The sequence below is a fragment of the Jaculus jaculus genome, chromosome 1 (genome assembly GCF_020740685.1).
Source record: "Jaculus jaculus isolate mJacJac1 chromosome 1, mJacJac1.mat.Y.cur, whole genome shotgun sequence".
NCBI classification, from domain to species: domain Eukaryota; kingdom Metazoa; phylum Chordata; class Mammalia; order Rodentia; family Dipodidae; genus Jaculus; species Jaculus jaculus.
The window spans coordinates 126150994-126176781 of NC_059102.1; the positions used below are offsets into that span (position 1 = coordinate 126150994).

Here is a 25788-nt window from a genome sequence, read left to right on the forward strand (position 1 = left end):
CTGGTCAGCCAGTCTGATTAAGAAAAGATTTGAAAAAAGAGGGTTGTGCTCTATGGGAGGGAATACATCCCTGATACTGAAAACCTACAACAGGGGTAGACATGAGCCCTAGGGGTGTAACATCTGCTCATGTCTGGCTAAATACATATACTATGCTTATCAAACTGCCCAGTAAGCACTTCTCTTAATGTTCATAACCTTATATTAATGCTACTCTCACTTTTGGTAGAGAATCTTCTCTTTTCAGATGGCAATGACCTTGGGATGACTCAGAAGGTATCATGGTGCTGGAAAGAAATGACAGGAGTGCTCAGTACTGCAATATCATGGTGCTAGAAAGAAGTGACTGGAGTACTGAGTAATATCTTGATCACACCTTCCAAGGCTCAGGGTCTAATGCGGAAGAGGTGGCGGAAAGAATGTAAGAGACAAAGGAAGGGTAGGATTCCTTACATGGTGCTCCCTCCAGACACAAAATGGCCCGGATATCCATGGCCTCACAGTGCCTGACACTACCTACACGAGACCATCATAATAGGAGGAAAAGATCATGACATCAAAATTAAGAGAGAGACTGATTGAGATGGGGAGGCGATATGATGGAGAATGGAGTTTCAAGGGGAAAGTGGGGGGAGGGTGGATATTACCATGGGATATTTTTATAATCATGGATGTTTTTAATAAAAATTTGAAAAAAGGCCAGGCGTGGTGGGGCATGCCTTTAATCCCAGCACTCCAGAGGCAGAGGTAGGTGGATCACCGTGAGTTCGAGGCCACCTTGAGACTACATAGTGAGTTCTAGGTCAGCCTGGACTAGAGAGAGACCCTACCTTGAAAAACCAAAAAAAGAAAAAAAAAAAAGAGGGCTGGAGAGATGGCTTAGTGGTTAAGGCGACTGCCTGCAAAGCCCAAGGACCCAGGTTCAATTCCCTAGAACCTACATAAGCCAGATTTACAATGTGGTACATGCTTCTAGAGTTTATTTGTAGTGGCTAGAGGCCCTGGTGCACCCATTCTCTCTTTCTGTTTGCCTCTTTCTCTCTGAAATAAATAAAAAAATATTTTTTAAGAAAGATAAAAGGGCTGGAGAGATGGCTTAATGGGGAAGGTGCTTGCCTGCCAAAGCCAAAGGACCTAAGTCAGATTTCCCAGGATCCACATAAAGCCAGATGCACAAGGTGGCACATGTATTTGGAATTTGTTTGCAGTGGCTAGAGGCCCTGGCACATCAATTCTCTTACTCTCTCTGTCTCTCAAATAAAAAAATAAAAATAATTAAAAAAGAAAAAAAGCTCCAGCCTCAGTGAGAGACTCTTTCTTAAAGAAACAACGTGGAAGAGCAATGGAGAATACCTGATGTTCCACTCTGGTCTCCTCACACACGTGCATACAGTACACACATACCACATGCACTATGCCCACACATGCCCCCCCAAAACTGCCTTAGTCCAAACATCTTGCTTCAAATGTAACAGGGACTCTGTCATATATAAATAATGCAATGAGAACTCCAACTTATAAACATTACAGTGACAAATCCATCACTGTTACACACAATGCCATAGAAGGCCAGGAGAGACTTCCAATTTTGGTTAAAGAATCCACAGCTCAGAGGCTGTGGGGCTGGGAAAAGGACTTCTGACATGGAGTTGGAGTCCTTGGCTCAAAATGGCTGAAGTAGATGGCTGCAGATGGCTTCACCTATGTTCACTGTAACTTTGGGTATGTTCCTCACTGAGCCTCAGTTTTTTCTTCTGTAACAGCGAAAGGACACTGGATGTTCTGAGGGTCATAGGCCATGGGCTCAGTGAAATCTCTCTCTTATCTTGATGGATGAAAGCATCATTTCATATCACTAGTGACCCAGTTCCTGGAGGTGTGCACTCACTAGGAAGTGGCTAGGGCAAGTGACAAGCTAAGGGGCTTTGCTGTCACTGTTCCAAAGGCACTGGGACCAACTGTGTAATTGATCAGTCTCCAAGCACAGTGATTGCAAAACATATGTAATTCTAACCTTGCAAGGCTGTTTTGGAAGTCAGAGCTATTTTTATGGAAGCTTTCAATGTATCAATAATGAGAAATGTAACACTACCTCCATCACCATTAGCTCTTTCTGTTGGACAAGCTTCATACTAAGGGATCCATCTTTTATTCAACAAACATGCCTTGAGGGTTCACCATGCTCTCTGGGCCAGGCACATTATAGGAAACAGGGTCAACACAGCCCCAGCTTTTGCAGAGCCTATAGCCAGATGTTAAATGGAAACAGCAGCACAGCACAAATACTTATTTAAACCTTGATGGTATTAACAATGGAGAAGTACATCCTCCACTGGAGGCATTACCATTACATATCTTTTCCAAATGAAGAAATTAAGAATCAGAGAGGTTATTCAACATGTCTGAAGCCACATGCCTGGAAAGTAACAGAGCCAGGCCAGATCTCAATCTTGTGGGAACCACTGTACTATGACAGTATCAGAGTTCAAGGGCATCTACAGTGAGCCTAAGGGCCATGGCTCAGGGCAAAGATGAGATTAGGCTGCTTGAGATCAGAAAGGCTTGCTGTCCCTCCAGGCTGTCAGAATGCTAAAAGCTTGATTGATTGTGGTTGCCTCTTCCAGAAGGCAGACACCCAGAGAAGACTTGAAGACCTTCAAGAGCAGAAAAATGAATTTCAGAAAGTAACTGTCCATTTGTAAAAACAGAGTAGGGCTGGAGGGATGGCTTAGTGGTCAAGGCATTTGCCTACAAAGCCAAAGGACCTTGGTTCGATTCTTCAGGACCCACATTAGCCAGATGCACAAGGGGGTGAACGCATCTGGAGTTTGTTTGCAGTGACTGGTGACTCTCGCAGCACCCATTCTCCCCTCTCTCTCTCCCTCCCTCCCTTCCACCTTCTTTCTTTCTCTCTGTCAAATAAATAAATAAAAATAAAAATATTAAAAAAACAAACGGAGAGTAGCAGGGGTCACCAGTAGATGTCCCAAGAGGATGCCTAGACACAGGTGCAAGACACAGGTATTACAGGCCTGTTGAGTGGGTGTACCCCCTGGCTCTGCTACTGGGGTAGGTAAAATGGGGAGAATAGGGCTTCTGGGAAACCATGTGCACTTTATGCAGCACTGGGTATGGAGTAGCTATCTTACGTAGACTTTAAAGGTTACCATGGCCCTTTTCCTCATATAGGAGATTTCAAAACTCAAACAACCTGGGCTGGAGGGATGGTCAATGCACTTGCCTTCAAAACCTAATGACCTTTTGATTCCCCAGTACACCTGTCAAGCCAGATGCACAAAGGGGTGCATGCATCTGGAATTCATTTGCTGTGGCTAGCAGCCCTGGAGCACATGCATGCCCTCCTTCCCCACTTGCAAATAAATAAAAATATTTTTTAAAAACTGAAACAACCTACATGGAGCACAGGGCTAGCAGCTCTTCCCTATCATGCTCTCTACTATACTGTCATTTCACCTTCAAGACTTCTGCCAACATAGCACCCATATTACTATATTTCTAATGGTGACAAAATACATACACCATCAAATTCACCATCACTGAGCTTAGCACATCCACGATATTGAACAGCCAGCATCTTTCTCTTGCTCCAGAACAATGCCATACCAGTTAAGTAATATTTCTTCACTTTCCTGGCTTCCAGACTGGTGGCCTCTAATCTGCTGCAGGTCTCTGTGAATTTATTGGCTCTGGACATTTCATATCTGTTGAATCCTCCAATACGACGCCTTTTACAGAATGACATTCTTGAGGCTCTTCCGTGTGCTGCATGGGTCAGTGCTTCACTCATTTTTATAGCTAAACAGTATTCCATCGTAGGCACAGACCAGACTTTTCATTTTTTCATCAACTGGGAGACATTTAGGAATTTCCATCCTTTGGTTACTGTGGATGGTGTACCATGAGCATTTATGCACATGTTTTTGTTTGAACATCTATTTTTTATTCTTTTGGGTATATACCCAAAATTGAATTGCTGAGTCAATCTATTATTGTCTTGGTTTTATTATTTTACTTTAGTGAAATCAGGGATTTGACATGGTAATCACATTAAGAGAAACAATTAGCTATTAAAGTAAGGGAGGTTATCAATAATGCCACTTAAAATTACAAGGACCAAAGCCAGGTATGGTGGCACACGCCTTTAATCCCAGCACTTGGGAGGCAAAGGTAGGAGGACTGCTGTGAATTTGAGGTCACCCTGAGACTAGAGAGTGAATTTCAGGTCAGCCTGAGCTACAGTGAGACCCTACCTTGAAAAACCAAAAAAAAAAAAAAAAAAAAAAAAAAATTACAAGGACCAAAAGTAGTATAGGTGTACACTTTGGTAAACTCATTGTTCCTGTGTTCCTACTAGGGCTGTCCATGCAGGCACTTGCTGAAGTCAGGCACCAGAGCTAAGGCTAGGTGGGTCAGTGGCTGTCTGAGAGTCAAAAGCACCATAAATCAGGGGCAGAGGGTTTTATACTCTTAGCCCGTTTCAGAATCTTCAGCACAGAAGGGGATGGCAAGATAGGAATGAAGCAGCCATCCTAATAGAGATGACTTCAGAGCAGAAAGGCCACTCAGGGCTAGTCTCAGGCTGGCCCTCTCCCAGCCCAACCCATCATTCTGCCCAGGAGGCAGCTCCCCAGGTACCCAGGAGATCTGGTCAAGGCAGGAACAAAGGGCTTGTCTTCAAGCTTCCTCCAGACCTTCTCCAGATGGAGTCCTGACTCTGCTTGGAGATCTCTTCTTGATAATTAGGGGGTGCTTAGTAACAAGAGAGTTGTTTTTAGTGAGGACTCTTTCATCTCTGGGTTAAATTATATTTCATATGCTAATATTAACTCTGGTGTCCTCTAGAATTCAAATGAGACATAAACATTCTCCCAGAGGCAGAGTCCACATTTGTTACTGGGACCACCTTGACCAAATAAAAGGTGTTACCAAATGTATTTATAGTTCAAACTTCTCTCAACTTTCTCTTAAAGTCTGCTGTGGTAGCTTCTATGCAAGCAAGGAAGAATGTCCAACATTCATTAGGACTCTGTGTCTGGGGGCAGACAGACATGATGACATCATGGGTGACTCACAGCTACAGAGGAACTGTGAAGCAGCTTGGAGCAGAGAAACAGATGGAGAGATGCAAATTAAGAAATACAACTCGCCATCTAAAATGCCTTACATCATTAAACTGAAAACAAGCCCAGCATAGAAAGACAGCATAACCACGGTCAAACAGGAAGCCCATACCCAGCTGACAGCAGAGTGAAGTAGGGAAACCCTTAGGGAAAGTTCTAGGGATGCCAAAGCCAGAAAAACACCAGTCTCTTCTGACTAAGTAATCCCTGTTTTAGGAACTTATTCTGAAAAAATTATTCTTTTTTAAAGGAGGGGGGCATTGCATATATACAAAGATATTTGTTGGAGAGAAAAACTACAAAATAACAAAAACTGGAAACACTGATGTCAAATAACAGGGCTCCAGGCTGTTCCAAACAAATCCCTGACATTGAGAGTGCAACTCTCACCTTCATACAGACTTGGGGAGGAGCTGGATTTCACAAACAATTGTGATAAACAGCAGGAACTGGAAGGGGCTTTGAGACACAAGCCTGGTGGCAAAATTCAGGTTGATGGTTTCTCTATATTCTAGGTAAGTATGGTCCAACTGTATGCTAGATTTTTTTCATTCAAAATATTTTTGAAAAGAATACATTTTAAAAAGGAACTTTTAGCTGAGTGTGGTGGTGCACACCTTTAATCCCAGCACTTAGGAGACAGAGGTAGGAGGATCGCCATGAATTCAGGGCTACCCTGAGACTACATAGTGAGTTCTAGGTCAGCCTGGACTAATGTGAAACCCTATCTCAAAAAAAAAAAAAAAAAAAAGAAAGAAAAGAAAAAGAAAAAAAAGAAAGAAAAACAAAGAGAAACTTTCATGGAGTTAGGAAGATATCTCAGTGGTTAAAGACATTTGTCTGCAAAGCTTGCCTGGGTTTAATTCCCAAGCCACCCATGTAAGTTGGATGCAGAAAGTGATGCAAGCATCTGGTGTTTGTTTGTGGTATGCCCATATATAGACACATATACATACATACATAAAAGTAAATTTTATTATTTTTAAATTTACTCGAGAGAGAGAGAGAGGGAGAGAGACAGACAGAAAGAGAGAGAGAGAGAAAGGGCATACCAGAGCCCTTAGTCACTGCAAACGAATTTCAGATGGATGTACCACCATTTGGCTCACGTGGGTCTTGGGGAACTGAACTTGGGTTCTATGGCTTTGTAGGCAAGTACCTTAACCACTAAGCCATCTCTCTAGTCCCAAAATAAATCTAAAAAGAAATTTCAGGGGCTCTGGGGGTGTCTCCATGGGTAAAATGCTTGCTGCACAAGCATGAAGAGCTGCACTGCGATCTTTAACACCCATGTGGAAATGCTAGGCATGGTGGCACACCTGAACTCCAGTGCTGGGGAAGCCGAGACAAATGGATCCCTAAGGCTCACTGGCTAGCTAGTCTTGCCAATGGTTGAGCTTTAGATTCAGTGAAAGATCTTTTATGGAGCAACTGAGGAAGATACCTGACAAAGACCTCTCTCTGGCTTGCACATACATACATGCACACATGTGTCAGAAAAAAAGAAAAACAAACTTTCAGAAATGTGGCAGCAAAAGGCTTCCAGGAGTCCTTACTTGGGAAGAAATATTTTCAGATTAGACCCTGTTTACTTTGCTGGTGTCAAAATGTTCCTTCCTCTAGGAAATGATGTTGATAGTTTCTTTTTCTCTTGATTTGACATTTGGAAAAACAAAGCTGGCAACCTCGTGAGTCTCTAAAGCTCATTTTTGAAGTCTCTCTTGCCGATGAAACCCTACATCTGGGACCCTGGCCTGAGATCACACGGGGTTCTCTGGCAGTGGACAGGCTGCTGGCTGACATGGGGCATGTCTGAGCTAGAAAACCCCCAGGGGTGACTGGTGAGAAGGAAGGTAAGATGGCGAGGGAAGGAGGTGTGTGGCTGCAGGTTGGAGGACCTTCACAACTTGGAAACATTTTGAATTTGGATAAAAGTCTCAAAGTTACATCATGTTCATCACCTGAATCCTAATACCACTGTCACCCTCAAGCCCAGGCATCTCTCCTGAGTGGATGCCAGTGAGCAGAGCCCATACTGCATCCATTGAAGGGGGCATCTCCTATGTGCTGCACAGGTTGCCAGGGGAATGAAGAGAAACACCCTCAGCTACCACAGAACAGCCCCTCCCCCATCATAGACACCCGGTTCCAAATGAACTGCTGAGGCTCTGAACTGTCCCTCCCCTTACCTCCTGTGCTAGTTCTTCCCTCTTCTCCAGGGCCCACACCAGAATAAGGAAGCTGGCCTTCTTATACCATAGTGCTACACCAGCCCTGACATTCCTCAGCTGCTCCATGCTTGTCTGAGTATCTTAATGTCTCTATCATCATTTTTAAAACTATTTCATTTTTTATTTATTTGTTTATGAGAGAGAAGGAGAGAATGGGCATGCCAGGGCCTCTAGCCCATACAAGCAAATTCCAGATGCATGCGCTACCATGTGCATCTGGATTGTGTGGGTTCTGTGGAATCGAACCTGGATCCTTAGGTTTTGCAGGCAAGTGCCTTAACTGCTAAGCCACAGCTCCAGCCCTCTGTCATCATTTTGTTTTGTTTTATGAAGTAGGGTTTCACTCTAGCCCGGGCTGACCTGGAATTCACTATGTCGTCTCAGGGTGGCCTTGAACTCATGGCGATCCTCCTACCTCTGCCTCCTGAGTTCTGGGATTAAAGGCATGCACCACCATACCCAGCTTATCATCATTTTTTAAAGGTTTACCCCTGCCCATGAAATGGAAGTCATGATCATTCCAGAAAACAGAGAAAAGTATAATGAGAATAACTGCCTGTAAGAATGCCATCTCTGAAAATTAATCAGTTTCAGGACTGAGGTGTGCCTTTCAGATAAATACACATATCCACACAGACCACATGCCTGGTAGGATGCTCTGTTGGTGGGAGGTTCTAGAGCACTTGCCCTTCAGTGGAAGTGAAAGGGTCCCAGCCCAAGTAGACTCTAGGGCACTGTTTTAAGTGTTGGATGCTCCCAGGGAAGGCTTAAAGAAATGGAGAGTGACTGCTAGCCTGGCAGACATTCTGTCCTGGCCCTTCTTGATCAAGCACAAACAGAGCTATCACTATACACAAGTGTCTAAACAGCTTCAGAGCCTGGCAATAGACCACAGCCTCCTGAACACCTGATGCCATCAGTCAGGGGCTGAGCTGACTCCTGCTCCTTTCAGGTGTGAAACCAACTCTGTAAGCAGTAGGAAAAGAGGGAAAGAACAGGATTGACCTCTATGATAAGAAAGGAAGAGCCAGGCGTGGTGGCGCATGCCTTTAATCCCAGCACTCAGGAGGCAGAGCAAGGAGGATCGCTGTGAGTTTCAGGACAGCCTGAAACTACATAGTGAATTCCAGATAAGCCTGGGCTACAGTGAGACCCTACCTCGAAAAACAACAACAACAAAAAGCTTTTTCTACTAGACTTAGTGCTGTGATTATGGTGACAATAATGCATGAAGGTGATCAGTATGCAGAGCTCACTATAGCAGGCACCAGGACAGGCCTGCAACATGAAGGAAGTCATTTCCAAGTTAGCTGAGTGTAGACACACTTTGTGGAGGACAGAAGTGGCAGAGCAATAGAGGCATACAGGCTCATAACTATTTCATAGGCATTAGAAAAACTAATAGATCATCAACTCTCAAAATCACAGATATGAACAAAACATAGTTGAGGAAAACTGAGCTAGGGAGTTACTAGAAAGTATGAAGGTGGCCACAAATACCTGTGCTGTCTTACTGACTCCATCCAGCAGCTGCTCTGCCTATGAAGACCAGAGGCTAAGGTACAGGGAGACCTGCCTGGGCCACATACTTCCAAGTGGTGATCAGTACCTACCAGAGAGTCATCTTCACTTGCCCAGGTCTCCATGGAGGAAGGTCCTGTTTTTCCTCCCATTTGACTTTCCTCTGTGGACATAACCACCTTAGCCCATTCACCAGTCACACCTGGTCCAGGGACGATTCCCTAGGACTGGAGCATGCCACCAGTCATTTGGCACCATTTCCTGACAAGTTTTCTGGTCCTGTTGGTCTGGGTGTTTGCAAGAGTACAGCTTGGTGTGTAGCAAGTTGGGCTCAGGAGTGTCTATGCAATTGCTGAGGAGGGTCCCCTCATGCTAGGCGACACGACTTAGGGGAAATGGCCTTGGCCCTCGCGGTGAAAACTTCCCAAGGCCTTACTGGTCACTGTGGCCTGGAAGTGGTAATTTGGCAATTTCATATAGCCATAGCTGTGCCAGTAGCCTCCTAGGGACAGGAATTCGGAATGGCTTAATTCTTGCCTGCCAGGCCTATCTTATGTCAGTAGAGGACAGCATGACCAGTCTCTTGGCCAAACTTTTCTGTGAGGCAGGACAAGCCCAGGCAATGCAGTGTTGGCCCTGAGGTCTGGCCTTGGCTCTTAGGGGAGCAAGGCCCAAGCATTAGAAAAAAAATATAAGGAGGGTCTGAGGGACCTACAGGACCCCAGGTTTTCTAAGACCAGGTTTAAGAATCTAGGTTTACTTTAAGTTAAAACTTGCAGCTTACTGAAGGGGCTTTCTACCCACCAAGAAGAGTAACCCAGGCATATCTCCCAAGCCAGGGAGTGTGGCTACAATTCTGAGCTGCTGGGCATCACATCAGGCTCACCCTGCATCCATGAACACTGTAAATCCCCTCACGCAGCTCTAAGGAAGGCACTTCATATACATGGATGCTGGCAAGCTGGGATGCTGCATGTCACCCAGCTAGGCAGGGCATGTGAGGATGTGGACCCAGACTCTTTGTCCTTCCATGGCTGACTGCCAAAGACCACCTGTGCTTCTATAGGGTGGACATCAGGAATGAAGGGCTCTTTAATTTCCAGGGGATTCTTCCATGATCAGAGTATAAGCACTTTGTGAGCTCATCTGCTGCCTACACCCTGGGTGACCCCATGTCTAGGAAGGTTCGGCAGTCTGTCTCTTGCATTGGCTCTGTGATTACTGCCATCTAGTTACTATGTGGCTCCCAGGGTGCATCCTTGTTCTTACTGTGACTTGAAGGCAGACAGTACAACAGTACTCTAAGCATTGGTTCTGGCCTCTTATCTCAGCTCTGCCCCCTAGATATACACGTCCTTACCCTCCTTCAGGGCCCAGCTTCCTCACTGCTAAAGAAGGGCAGAAGCTGCAGCCCTATCAGTCAAAAGCACTTGGATTCTGGAAATTGGTAATTATGCAACAAATAAGAAAGTCCACAGAGAGGAAAACACTCACTGTCCCAGAAGTTCCTACTGCTTGTGCAAGGCCTAATTCCTCATGTTAAGGTCCTCACCATTCTTACAGTCACTGCTCTCCTGTCCTCCTGAAACGAGGTTAACACTCCCACTGGAGGCTCCTGCAGCACCTCTCTTGTGACACTTGGTCACTGTGTAATGAAGTGATTCTAGTCATAGCGGCATCAGTAGCTACTGTCCTCTAAGGGACACCTTACAAGCTGACATCTTTATCTCCTGAACCCTTAAAAGGGTCTCATGTACAGAGAGATCTGGCCTCCCCAAAACCAAATGACTTGTCCAAGGTTGATGGCCTGCAAGTAAGCAGAGGGGGACTGAAACCCACATCTGTCCAATGCCCTTACCTCCCCCTGCTCCTTACTCAATACATGCCCCACTGGGCCCTTATTTGCTCACAGCACCTCTCTAGCACCCATTCCAGGGTGGGGGTCCACCAAGAGCTCTCAGTAAATTCTTTTCCAATGAAAGAAAGAGAAAAAGAAGCCAGAATCCCTTTAGTTGCAAGTGACAGAACTTATCTGGAAGACATCTAAAAGGGAGACTGCCTATCTGGACTCCATGTGGCCCACAAGATTACACCACAAAACCCAGGAGTCCTGATAGCCCTAGAGGGTGGGCAAGATGAGAGCCAGTGGCTGGATGCCTGCCTAAATTCACCAACACTATGTTGCTGCCCCTCCCAGGGGAGGCTTCCACCTCAATCATCCTCTACACGGTGGAGGCTGGATAACTGGCAGCTGTGCTGCCATTCTACAGTTCTACAATGAAAGCTAAGAGCCTTTATCCTCAGAATTCAGAAAAACAAAGCAAAACAACCGAGGTAGGACTCTGTTGGTCTGGGAATGATATGTTGTGACTGGTGGGCCAAGAATTTGGGGAGGTGGGAAGGATGATATATTGTGATCGTCCTGGTGGCCAATCATAGTTTGTGCTATGTTTGACTCAATGGGCCAGGTACCCTCTTATGATAAGGTGGTGAATAGGCAAAGACAAGTCATCCCCTTTACTAACCTTATAAAAAAGTCATTATTTCAGTTAGCTAGGTATAATTTAAATTGCCTATCAAACTCCATTGCTGTTAATTACAAGACAGCTAAAATTCAAACCTCTCCCCAAACTGAGGTAAAAATGTCCTGACTCCTGAGCATGACAGTATGCACTAGTATCCATCCCAACACTCAGGAGGCTAAGGTGAGAGGATAATTTGAGTTCAGCAGTTCAAGACCAGTCTAGGCAACATACGAGGCTCCTGATCATGTGTTTCCATAGCCAGCCGTTGAGGTCATCCTCCATCTTGGAGACTACTGATCTCCATTTCTAAAGTTACCACTTCTTTCCCCTCCTGGAGGATGAAAAGAAGGAAGCCATGGTGTGAAGGCATAGGGTGGTATGAACAGCTCCTGAACTAGCTTATCTGTCAGAGTGGAGTCCAATGCCAGACCCTGATCCTAGTTACTAGGATGAAGGTGTCTTACCTGAAAAAAAAGGTGCATTCAATGAGGAGACAATGGAAGGTGAGGGCTCAAGGGGATGGAGTCTTTGGCTGACTAGGTAAACTCAGTACTCTACACACTTCTTCACACTGTACTCAGTGACAACTGTACTTTATCAGAGATTGATCACTACTCCACATTCAGATCGGCGAGGACCCCCTGCTCCCCTGCCCACCTGCAGTGGGCCAGAATTTAATCAGGAGAATGTCTGTCAAAGCCCCTAGCAAGTATTCAGGGAAAGATCAGGGGCTTAGAAATGCCTACAAGGGGGCTGGAGAGATGGCTTAGCGGTTAAGCGCTTGCCTGTGAAGCCTAAGGACCCCGGTTCGAGGCTCGGTTCCCCAGGTCCCACGTTAGCCAGATGCACAAGGGGGCGCACGTGTCTGGAGTTCGTTTGCAGAGGCTGGAAGCCCTGGCGCGCCCATTCTCTCTCTCTCCCTCTGTCTTTCTCTCTGTGTCTGTCGCTCTCCAATAAATAAATTAATTTAAAAAAAATAAAAGAAATGCCTACAAGGCTCATGGGCTCAGGTTTTCTTCTTTGTGATTCTCCCATTGCACCAAATCACCTCCACTGCCAAGGACCACCCCAGCTGGCAAGGTTGGAGGGTCTGATTCATTAGGGTCATCTCCACTGGGCAAAGTCTTTCTTCCACCTCTCCCACCTAGAAGGCAGACACTCCTTGGTCAACCTTTGGCCTCTGTCCATCTGTGGGAAATTTAGGTGGCCAGATCAGGGACTCTCAACCTGAGGTCACAGAAGATGATCAAAGTCATCACTGAGGTTTGAATGTACTTGGGGTACAAACAGGACATTTGATACTTTCCATAAATACTCTCCAATTGTGCTATTTGACTGCCTTTTTCCATGTTAGGAGGCAGGTGCCTAAATAAAGTGGGCCCAACTCTTTAACCTTGTAGGGCTTTCCATTATTAGCAGAGCTCATGTGAGAGAAAGCTTCCATATTTGAGATTGGTCCTGTATATTTGAAAACCTGACTCGGGGGCTGAAGAGATGGCTCAGCAGTTAAGGCACTTGCCTGCAAAGCCTATGGAACCAGATTCAATTCCCCAGTACCCATGTAAAGCCACATGCACAAAGTAGTGCATGTGTCCGGAGTTTGTTTTCAGTGTGGCTGGAGGCCCTGGCAAGCCCATTCATATTCGCTCTCTCTCAAGTAAATAAATAAAACATTAAAAAAAAAAAAAAGCCCTGTCTAGGGCTGGGGAGATAGCTCAGTTGGCGAAACATCTGCCATGTAAACATGAAGATCTGAGTCCAGATCCTTGGTACCCACATAAAATGCCATGTGTGATGGTGCACATCTGAAATCCCAGTACTAAGGAGGCAGAGGCATGAGGATCCCTGGGACTCCCTAACTATTCATTCTAGTCAAATCAGTGAGCTTGAAGTTCAGGGAGGGATTCTGTCTCAAAAATGTGCAGAGTCTGAAGAATGACTGAAGATGTTAATCCACATACACACCCTCACAGATGCATGTGTGCCTTCACACACATGTGCACACATACACATGAACATGCATATACACATGCACATCTCAAACACATACACAAGCAAAATAAATGAAAAATGACCTGGCTTAGGGCTAGAGAGATGGCTTACTGGTTAAGCGCTTGCCTGTGAAGCCTAAGGATCCTGGTTCGAGGCTCAATTCCCCAGTACCCACATAAGCCAGATACACAAGGGGCCATGTCTGGAGTTCCTTTGCAGTGGCTGGAGGCCCTGATGTGCCCATTCTCTCTCTCTCTGTTGCTCTCATATAAATAAACAAAATAAACACAAAAACTTAAAAAATAAATTAAAAAATAACCCAGCTTAAACTCAACCCAAGGTTCATCTCTGTTCTTTCATCTCCTCCCCTACCTGTCAGCTATTTATGGTACCTTGAACTGGGAAGAGGTGAGGGGTCTAGGAAGTTCTGCCCTTTGACAAGTCCCCAATTCTTTTCTGGTCTTCCTCCCTAAATATTAGACTCTGGCAGGTGCTAGCTGACAGGGCACTGTGTGTAGGAGACTCTGGTGATGTCTCTCTGCTGTAGGTGGCTTCTGCTGGTCCTCTGTAAAGGTGGTGATATGGGTCTTCTAGGGCTTTGGGGCTGTGTTAGGGTTTGTCCTGGCTCTTTTGTCACTGAAGAACAGCCAGGTCTCCTACCTCTGGCCACAGTTTGTATAGGTTCCCAATCCCCTCTCTGGGTTGGGAGGCAGTACCACAGCTCATACCCTTCTGTGAGCCTCTGTGCCCCTTCACATAGAGTTACAGTAACTTCTGAGGTAGTTCTTGGCCTCATGCCAGGCCACAGAGAACTGGTATAGAAGGAAGGAGCTCACTTCTTCCAGCTGCCCAAGTCTTTTCAAAGCTTCATGACTGTGGGGCTCACACCTGTGAATTCTCAGCACTGGAAATAGGCACTAGTTTCTACAGTTAGTAGGAGAAAACATGTCAGGTGCCTTCCTCCTATTTATCCCCACACATGGCCACACTATCCTTGGCTCCCAGGAAGCTCTTACAGGATCCCATGGGCAATGGACTTGTGGTTCATCCTATCCAATGTCCCCTGCAAGAGAACCATCTGATTTACCTTGATGCCACCTCTACTGCAAGTCCAAACTCCTCTCATTCCACAGAGAACCCACCAGCCATCTGAGACTCATTGGCCAAGAGTGGGGATAGGGATGAGGTCAACTAGGGCAGGGTGAGTGAGGGACAAGGACTGTATGGACAGTCTCAGCTTTCCAGAAGCTCTAATAGCTATGGATTTGTTAATACTACAGAAGACATTTGTTTTTACTTAACACAAATAGCAAAGTTTTGTTGAGGGCTAAAACAATGAGGATCTAAGTCAGCTCTGGGAGAAAGATCCTGCTCCAAGACCCTGGACAAAACTTTTGACATTTCTAGGCCCGCTCTTCTACGCAGTGGAGTTCAAAATCAGCATGCTGACATCAGGAGGGAAGGAATGGACTAATAACAGCTTTCCCTCCTACCTGGCATGGCTTGACTATAGCCTTCACAGTAGGCATGGATGTTTCTATAACTAATAAGCATTTTCAAAACCCAGGACTAAGAGAAGGTAATTGTGATGGTTCATTGCTAACTTGACTAGATTGAGAATAACCTAGGAGACATATTTTTGTATGACTATAAGGGTATTTTCAGAGAGGTTTAACTAAACAGACCTATCCTAAGTGTGGGTGGCACCATCCCCCACTGGGCTGGGGTCCCAGAATGAATAAAAATGGAAAAATGAGAAGCAAGCTGATCTCTAGCCTCTCTCTCACTCTCATTCTCACTCTCTGCTTCCTGACTGCAGATACAATGTGACCAGCTGCCTCTTGTTCCTGCCACCATGCTTTTCTAGCAATGATTGACTGGATCTCCCCAAACCATGAGCCAAAATAAACCCTTAAGTTGCTTTTTGGTATTTTGTCAGAGTAATGAGAAAAGGCCAAAACCAGTAATGAAGAGGAGCTTGTGTGGGGGGAAAGAGTCAAGCCTCCAGTACATTATACATCAGGCCACTCCCAGCTCTGCAAAGGAGCCTAGCACAGTCCTAGTGTGTGTCAGGCTCAGTACACAACATATATTTTGTTGGGTGGATAGTTTCTTAATTCCAGACATATTTACCTGATACTTATTATTAATAAGGTATTCTGAATACAGATTTAAGTTGCATTTAGCCTACCAACCAAAGGAGACTGTGGGTATGGAAAAATAGGAGAGACCCCTGTGTGGAGAGTGGGCAGCCACCATCCCTGTGGGGTTGCCAGTGGGCAGGGGCCAGCAGCATCCAAGGCGCCTGGCGGAGCTGGACAGACCTGGATGGCGCTGTGAATACTTTCTTTCTTGAGAGAAGCTCATTTTTGTGTGTACTGAATCATGGCATTCACAGGGGGCCCAAGACAAGAGCATTTACTAAGTGGACCCCAGGCCTGAGGCAGGCAGTACAAGGTCAGGATGAGGGTGGGGGTGGGGGTAGGGTGGGGGCTGAACCAATACTCAGGCAGGAAACTGAAATCAGCCTTGTTGCCCCTCAGAGCCCCACAGCGAGTGCTGGGGAAGTGGGGGGTGATGAACACACTGACCACAAACCTCAGCATGACAGAGATCAGGCCTAAAATAGTCTGAGCTTCTGGGGTGTCAGCTGGGATTTGCCCCTTCCAGAAAGTCATGGCTCAAGCATTCTGTTTACCAAACGCTCTGCACACATAGAAACCAGGGATGGCCTGGGCTGTGCATTAAAGGGAGTGGAGTGTCCCCCCCAGGGTAGATTCTGAGGTGTTGGAAGCTTCTCTGACACTGGGTGGGAGGGCCAATGCCACAGCAGCTCAGAGCAAGCCTGGCAAAGGAGGAAAGGAGAGGGCACTACAGGGGGGAGGGTTCGTCCCTATGAGTCCACCTACTGGATGTAGACCCTGCCTGGCAGGTAGCAGACGGGGTGACATCACTAGGCAAAGGCAGCTATGGAGGAGGACTGGAGGACTGCCTCCTCACCACTGAGCTCCTGAGAGTCCTCAGAGCAGCTGAGAATGGGCTCCCAGCTGGGATTGAGCAGTTCTTCCAAAGATTTGGAAGATGGGCTCCCAAAGCAAAGTTCGGCCTGGCTGCCCTGCCACCACGACCACAACCCACACCTCTGAGGGGAGCAGGCAGAGGGTGACTTTCCTGGGGTGTCTTCTTCCTAGGGCCTTGCTGATCTCCTCAGGGGCTCCTTCTCACCCCCTCTGCAGATCTACGACAGGGACAGAGCCCATGCAACTGAAGGTCAACTACCCAGTGAAGTATCTGATATGTACATCCCTTTAGTGGTTGAGGATCTCTGGCAGGCTACTGTTTTCCAGTCCTGCTGTACAGAGGAGGACGGGCAACAAAGAGAAGTGAGGGGAATAAGGCACACACTTTGTACATGGTGAGGTTGGATTTGAATTCACACTCTAACCAGCACACCAGCCTGCCTTGCTGGGCATGACAACGATGAAGAGAATATTCAACCTTCTGTTATTTGACTCTCATGCTAACCTTAAAAATACAAGTGCCGTTTTCATCTCAGATTTGATTGTAAATTACTTGCTCTGGGCCATTAAATGGGCAAGGACATGCCCAAGGTTTACACTTGGGTAGTTGTGATTCTAGTGCCTACCACTGTAATTCTAGGCCCTTCACTTATTTGCCCCTGGCATCTGTCTGGCTCTGGGCTGGATGCTGGAGCCCCAGACACAATAAGGTGGCTCACATGTCCTTCCAGTCTGCACCAAGCCAACTCTTAAAGTACAAGCACCCTAGCCACATTCTTCCTGCCTTGTGTTTGGAGCAGCATCTTTTCACAGGAAGTAGTCTTCAGCAGCAGGGTAAGGTCATTGTTGATCCACCCTGAACCTATGGGTCCTCCTGTGAATTTGTAAGAACTGAATGCAAAGTTCCAGTCCCCACCGCCCATACTACTGAATCAGAAACTCTAAGGATAGGGTCCAGCAAACTAGGAAGGTGTTTTGGTAGATAATTTACCAAAGTACTTCCAGTAAGATGATTCACTTTTTCAGGCTCTGTACCAGGATGGCAACTGGAAACCAGGAACATGTTGATGAAATTGGTCAAGTGAACTTTGGTTTGCAGGCCAGACATCAATACACAGCTTAAATGCTGAGTTTTCACAGGGTCAGGGTGAGTGACAACAGAAGAGGGAAAGTGCAAGTCAGCCAGCTCTCAGGAAAAGATTGGGGGTCTTCCTGCCTGGTGCTGAGCCAGCATCTTTGCACAGGAAATGGCCTTCAGTGGCAGGGTAAGGTCACTGCTGCACCAGCCTTAACTCATGGGTCGTCTTGTGAGCTTGTTAGAACTGAAGGTGAAATCCGACCTCCCTTACCCCAGATCTACTGAATCACAGACTCTGGGAATAGGGCCCAGCAAGGTGTTTTCATAGCTGAAAAACTTATGAACCCACTACAGCTTAAGAACACTGACCTCAAGTGGGTTAAAACACAAGGGATCCAACACTGACTGAGCAACTACTGTGTGTGAGGCACCTACATCTGAACCTTGGCACTAACTTTTTGGCATAAACAGTATTTTCCTGAGCGTGGTGGTGCATTCCTGTAATCCCAGCACTCAGGAGGCTGAGGCAGGAGGATCTTCAGTTCTAGATTAGCCTGGGCTATATCAAGGACCCTGTCTCAAATAACCATAGAAACAAAGTTACTCTACAGATCAAGAAACATGGGAGGGGACCTTAAGTGTCTGTCAAGAGTGCGGCCTTTGGATCTCCACAGGCTCAGACCCAACCCTGGCTCTGGCTGCTACTGGCTGTGTGCTGCCCCATCAGGTACAATGGAAGGCAGTGAGGAAACCTCTCCTGGAAGGTCTTGCTCTGAGGACATGATACACTCATTAAGTGAAAGGCCTCCCACAGGGCTAGGCCCATGGGAACCTGCAACAGAGGGCAGCCATTATGTAAGAGCCCGGTATCCATAAGCTCCAAGAAACCAGCCTTGGGGACTTCACTTACAGGGGAGCCCTGCAGACTAGTTTAATGCCATTTACAAAGAACTCTACTAGAGTGATGGGACCTCAGCTGGTGAGCAGGTAGCAAATGTGAAGAGTGTGAGGGGCTGGGAAGGGACATTCACTAGGGAGAGCCAGAAAAGCAACCAACAGACAGCTATCTGATGCTTGTAGGGCTCCTGTAAGCAGCACCCTCCCCTAGAGAGCGGCGTGAAGCAAATGTGTTCACATGAATGGGTCACCCAGAACAGGCCGACAGCATGATCAGTGGGGTTGGAAGAGGCCAGTGAGCACATACATCTGTGAGCAGGTCCTGTGTAAAAGGCCTAAGAAGAATGGATGAAAACCTTAGTACATGTTTAAAGAGACATCGTTGTCATTTTCCAGCCAACTGGTTACTTATCTAAAACAACTTGCTCCCTGAGACCCAAGGAGCCAGGGGTTTCTCTGTCATCAAGACAGATATCCCAAGGCTGAAACACAGGCTCCAAGTGCACCACTGACCAGTGGGTGTCCCTGGACAAGGCAAATTCACTTCAGCCTCAGTTTCTGCATCTGGAAATTGGGAAAGAAAAGAACTCAACTCACATGTTCTTGTGGGGATCAAAAAGTGCTCAATAAGCCAGGTATGGTGGTGCACGCCTTTATTCCCAGCACTTAGGAGGCAGAGGTAGGAGGATTACCATGTGTTCGAGGCCACCCTGAGACTACATAATGAATTCCAGGTCAGCAACCCTACCTCGAAAAACAAACAAACAAACAAACAAAAAAATGTGCTCAATAAATGCTAAGTTATTTGGGGCTCATTAACATGTGCTATCTTTTCACAGTCTGCTTTCCACAATGCTAGAAGATTTTTTTTTTCCTTTGGTTAAACATAATTAATACACAAGCTTCAGGCAAAGATGGGGACAGAGAAGTACTCCTTTGACTAAACAACCTTTAGTAAAGAGGCTCAATGGTACTGGGGATAGGAAAATCAAGAAGGGAAAACAAAAGAAAAGCTCCCTGGAGACACAAAATGGTTGATGCCCTTCAGAGGACCCAAGATATTGTATACTGTCTCCAGTTCCAAATTGGATAATAAACTTTAACTCCAAATTACCCAAAGAAGGCAGCTAGCATTTACTGAACAGCTACTGGGTCACAGAGAGTGCTCTGGTTACTTATTCCTCCCAGCCATTCTGGGCAAGTGGTGGTACTGTTTCCAGTCCAAATGTGACAACTGAGACTTGGGGAGGATAGGTGAACTCAGAAATCAGGTGGCTGATAAGTGGTGGGTGAAATTCACAGCCAGGACTAACCATCTCCCAATACCACCAGGACAGCCATGGTCCTACAGAGAGGGGAGCTACCAATACGCATGTCCTCTCCTTCTCCCTATCCTGTCAACTTCTGCCACTGGGTAGAACTTCACATGAAGCCAGAAAACAAGGGGCCCACTGCATTTCTGGAATGCACACAGGTCAGCCTCTAGGCACTGGGGAGGAACCAAACAGGAGAGTGGAAACAGCACAGAGAACATACAGCAGGGAAGTCTCAGAACTAAGGCTTATCTAGTCCCCTCAGATAAGAGGCAGTGGGGCAGTCTGGAGGCTGGCAGGGCTGAGGCAAGCCAGTTGTACCCACAGCCCTTCCTCCTTACAGAGTCTGTATGAGGATTCTTAGAACTCTTCAACCCGGGCCTGCAGTCAGCAGCACCTCTGTCTGGGGATCTCACACTCTGGTCTGGAAAGCTCACTTTATCAGGCTTTTGCCCAGAGCTCTCATTTATCTGCTCAGCTGTCTTGTTGGGTCCCAGGAAAGGTAAACAGTATTAGCAAGAGTCTAGCTGCTCTTTGGGACACAAATTTTAGTGCAGGGGAATCACAATCCTCCCCCCATGGACCATCAAACTACCCTGCCAGGGTCCTGTCAGGCCCAGAACTAGGTTCTAGAAATGACAATATTTAAGTAAAAAAAGAAAACCTTATATGAATGAGAATGATTTTATACAGCTTTAGGAAATTCCTGTGACATTTTTGTTAAGAAGAAATAAAAATCAGCAAACTACAACAGAGTCTCTACTTTCTGTGGGTCTCAATTTTCTGTTTGGGGATGGGTCTCAGCTCAGCTATAGTAGGAAACAGCTAGGATGAGGTTAATTGTGACTTCCAGAAAATACTGTTCTGCAACAAAAATGAAAACCAATCAACTAAGTCTCATCAAACCAGCATTAGACAAGTTGACCCAGAGCCCAGACTCTGGTGCTCAGATGAGACTTAATCAGCATTTGTTGACTAAATGACAAACATGCTGTACTGCTAGGTGACCTCACACTGGAGGACAGGTGTTGGCTTGATTCTGTTCCCTGGCAGGTGGGTGGAAAAGTTAGGACAGAAATGTGTCTTAGTGAGCAAACATGGGCTCTCAGAGCTGCCTGAAAGCTAGCATGCACCATGCTCTGATGGTTAAACACACTTGTCTGGTCAGCATGGAGCCAGAGAACAGGCAGCTCCCTTGCTGGGCTCACGGCAGCAAGTCCTAGGACTAGCACAGGCCTCCAGGAGAGGAGGCAGCAGCTGGCTCTTGTCAGCTGAGAGGCAGCTGTTTTCTCACCCCAGTAGGGTGGCGGGTATAGCAGTTCCACAGGCTTGCTGCTGCTCAGAACACTTCCCTAAGACCACCTGACCAGGAGAGGAGAGACTCTGACACACTAGTTCTCAAGTGTAAACTGTACCAAGTTCCAGTAAGAAATAAACAGGGCTGTTAGACTATGGCATGCCTTTCCTGAGTTCAGAGATTTCAAAACAAGAAAGAGTGTGTTAGACGTGAAGAAATTCAATTTGTCTTTAGTACAACTGTGTCTCTCCTAGCTTTATGCAGTTTTAATACAGCCCAATGGGTGCCTAGCTGTGTGCCCCAGTGTCAGGAACTTCACTTTGCTAAGCCCCAGTCTGCTTGTTAGTAGAACGGAATCATACTACTTCCCTCATAGTGGTTTTAGAAGTGTTTACTTAGCTTCCTATTGCTATGACAAAGATACCTAAGACAATTAACTTATTTAAGAGTTAAGGTTTCATTTGGGCTTACAGATTCAGTCCATGGTTTCTTGACACTGTTGCTTTTGGGCCGGTGGCATGGCAGTACATCATGGTGGGAGAGTATGGTGGAAGAGGCCTGTTCACTTCATTGTGGCTGGGAAGCAAACAGAAAGGAAGAGGAGGGGTTGGGATTCCAGTATCTACTTCAAGGCCACACCAAAAAAAATATGACCTAACATCCTCCCATTCTGTTAAATATCCTAAACTTTCCAATAGTGCTAAAGACTGGGAGCTGAGCCTTCAGCACCTGGGCCTCTGGCAGGGGGTGGGGGCATTAAGGGCTAAACTATAACAATGAGAAAAAAATGAATTGATACTTCTGAAATATAAGCCTTAACTATATTCATCAAGGTAGCTCACTACTCTAGTAAGTCACACAGGGACACATATTGCTCATCTCCCATGCTCAAGTGGATGCGTTGAGGGGGACTAACCTATGGCTGCTTGGGCTATCATTTCCTAATAGATACGACTGGAGCAGGAGGGGACGGCCCTAAACTAGGAAGCACAACCATCTGTTGCACTTATGGTGGGCACCAATGGGAAAGAGGATGGGAGTTGGTTGAAAATCCAACTACAACGGGGATGTGGGAAGTCCCAGGTCCAGAACTCATCCCAGTTCAACATGGATTCTATCCTCTGAAGAACACATTTTTGACAGCTCCAGAGAACATCCATAGGCAGAGACACTGGCCAAGACCTTAGACTAGAAAGATGGGAAGCACATCCCAGGGGTGTGGAATAAACCTGACATAGCCACAGTCCACCTGTCAGAAGACCTCAAGGCTAGAAATTGAGAGGAAATACCAGGATGGAGAGAGATACAGAAGAGGAAGCCCCCAAATCACTACACAAATACCATCCAAGCATGAGCTAACACTACACTGTATACATCCCATGGAAAGAACCTCCAAGAACCAGAATAGAACACAACAGCTGGGAGGAAGATACTCCAGAAATTGCTTGGAAGACAGAGTTTGCAGTTCAAGTCCTACCAAGATAGAGCAGCATTGTAAAAACTGAAGGCTTCTGATTTACTCCCAGAAGGGTATGACCTACAATAAGCCCAGGACAGAGGGTGGGTCATCCCAAGGGATAGGAGCAAAACCAAAACAAATCTAAAAGCCTAAAAACCAAGCCTCCATAAGGTCAAGTAACTCAACTCCCTGCTAGAACAAAACACACACTCTTACAGAAAGACAAGAAGATACAGTCTTTCCACTATGTCATCTACAATAAAAAAAATCACAGACATGTGAACAAACAGAAAGTGTGGCCCACAATCAAAAGAAACATACTCAATACTCAGATCCACACCCCTCTCCCTAGATACTGGAATTAGCAGACAAGGATTTTAGAATGGCTACTATAAACATGGCAAAACTTTCAGGAAATGAAGGATAAGGAATGGGTAGGGAGCCCCAGAAGAAATAGGTACCCAACAGTGATAGCTGTATCTAGAGACTCTTTTGAGACATACGAACACAAACCATGGTGGTGTCCTCTGACACAAATAGTATGGTTGATGGTCAGTCATACCCTCCACAAATGACCTGCTCAGTGGTTGACGGCACCCATAGATGAAGACAGCAGGAGTTTCCCTCACCCAGACAAGGCTAAGGTCTCCTACAATAAGGATAAAAGGCTGTTTTACAACCTCAAGAGGATATCCTGGTCCAGAAGGATAAAAGATGACCTGCTTGAGACTTATGAAGATGGGAAAAAAACCATCCTGGTAGCAAAGCAATATGCACTTCACACCCCAGAAGCCCCTCCCTTGATGCAGCAGTGTACAGACCCTCGGTGCTAGGCCTGCCTGTTTTCTAAGGTTTAACTCAAAAAGGGTCACCTCCCCCCCCCACCGCCACTTTTCTGGATACTGGCTAAATTCCTAAACCTGCTTGCTCTGTCACTGGGCATTCTCTCTCCCTCTCTTCCTGAATCCTCCCTCCCAATACAGCTGCTAGCAGACTTCCATTGTTGAATCTGTCTACATTCCTGACTTCTCAATATAACTTTGTTTTATTTTTCTTCATGTCTGTCCTGTAGTTTCCTCTCAAAATCCAACAAACTGTCCTCAAGTTAAAAAAAAAAAAACAAATAGAAATTACAGAATGAAAAAACACAGTACAAAAAATAATTTAGATGAAATTAATAGATGATATTAGAAAAGAAAGGATTCACAAGGTGAGAAAAGGCAATAGAAATTATCTCAACTAGCTAGGTATGGTGGCACATGACTTTAATCCCAGCACTCAGGAGGCAGAGGTAGGAGGATCATCATGAGTTCAAGGACATCCTGAGACTACATAGTGAATTCCAGGTCAGCCTAGGCTAGAGTGAGACCCTACCTCAAAAAAAAAAAAAAAAAAAAAAAAAAAAGAAAGAAAAGAAAAAGAAATTATCTAAACTGCAGCACAAGAGAAAAATGATATAATAAATACCTAACTAGAATTCCTTCTTTTTTTCAAAGTAGGCTCTTACTCTAGTCCAGGTTGACCTGGAACTCATTATGTAGCCCCAGGCTGGCCTCAAATTCAGGGCAATCTTCCTACCTTAGCCTCCCATAATAGAATTCAATGACAAGTATGTACATGGCATTAAAGACGAGGAAGGGAAAGGGACCAAGCATCAAAATACTTAATAATGGCTCTCAATTATTCTTCACTCATAAGTTTAGTGAAAAAATCAACCTACTGGCTCAATGATACATAACAAAGGTAAAGAATGAAGCAATATTGGCTCAAAGGCTATAGACAGACATTTAAAAAGCATTGGAATGGGGGGTATCAATTTGGGACATGTACAGCTTTAAATATTGGAGGGATTCTTAGGTAGTAAGATCCAGAAAAAGTCTCCTTTCTCTACCACACTCTCTATATTACACACATAACCCCACTCTTGTCATGTATACAGTATCTCAACACAAAGTCCAAACATTCCCAACAGAAAAGTACTACTGACAAGAAAGATGACAAAATCTTTATGAAATAATTTATACAAATTGTGTCCCATCTAGTGAATATATATTATTTTTTCAACAATATCACCAAATACCTGAACATAAGCAACTTTAGGGGGGAAGGATTTATTTTGGGTTACAGTTTGAGGAGATATAGCCCATCCTGGCAAGGAAGGCATGACAGGGAGAGTGAGTGGCTAGTCACAGTGTGTTCCGAGTCAGGAATGTTGGTGCTCAGCTTTACCCTTTTCATCCAGTCAAGGCCCCAGCCCATGGGATGGTGTCTTCTCAGCCATGCCCACAGGTATCTTCTAGGTTAATTCTATCTAATCAAGTTGACTGGAGGATCCTTTGTACTCTGTGATTATGTAAACATCACATATTTTCCATTCTGAAAAAACTATAAATAGAAAAATAAAGACTTCTTTCTCTAATGCTTTGGTCACATGATACTTTGCTTGGCAGGCAGGTGGAATGGGGGACGGGTTCTCTTGTAAGGAAGTGAGAGGGTCTGGGCTCTAGGAGTCATTATGTTAGAAGCTTGATGGAGATACCACAAGTGGGGATGCAAGGAGTTGTCCAAGATTAGTGAAAGGGCTGCTACATGCCCAGATCTATGAGACTTTAAACTATAGCTCCTCACCCTCAGCCAGCAGGCTACTAGCTGTCTCTACATGGGTTATACAAGAGAAAGGCTTCACATGGCCTACACATGTTTCTGTCCTCAAAGTACTCACAACCAGGCAAGCACCTTAACTGCTAAGCCATTTATCCAGCCCTTTCCCCATTTTAAAGATGAAAACAGTGAGGTTCAGAGCTACTTGGTAGCAGAAATAGAATTTGACTCCAGAGCCTGAGTTACTTAGCCAAGTACTTGATTGCTTCCAGCCACCAAATGGGCAGGTGCGATACAAAGACAAAGATGGATGATGTGTAGTAGTTAGTATTACCAACTTGACATGATCTAGAATCACCCAGCAGGAGGCAAACCTCTGAGCATATCTAAGAGGAAAATTTTAGATTGGCTTAACTGAGGGAAGACCCACTCTAAATGTAGTTGGCACTATTCCACAGACTGGAGTCCTGTGCTGACTAAAGAGGAGCAAGCAAGCTGAGCACTGGCATTCAATTACTCTGTGTCTCTTGATTATAGTCACAATATGACCAGTTGTTTCATGTCCCTGCTGACATGCCTTTCCAACCATGATGGACTGAATGTTTCCTCAAATTTAAGCCAAAATAACCCCTTCCTTCATTAATCTGCTTTTCTCAGGTCTTTTGTCACAGCAATGAAAAAAACAACTTAATATGTGGGGTAAGATCACTTGA

The 25788-nt window shown here is 45.5% G+C and overlaps 1 protein-coding gene across 9 annotated transcripts in view; it reads right to left on the reverse strand.

The window, feature by feature from the left end:
• Ralgps1 (Ral GEF with PH domain and SH3 binding motif 1) overlaps window positions 1-25788 on the reverse strand; it is a 325831-nt gene that overhangs the window by 64691 nt on the left and 235352 nt on the right. The window lies entirely within an intron of this gene.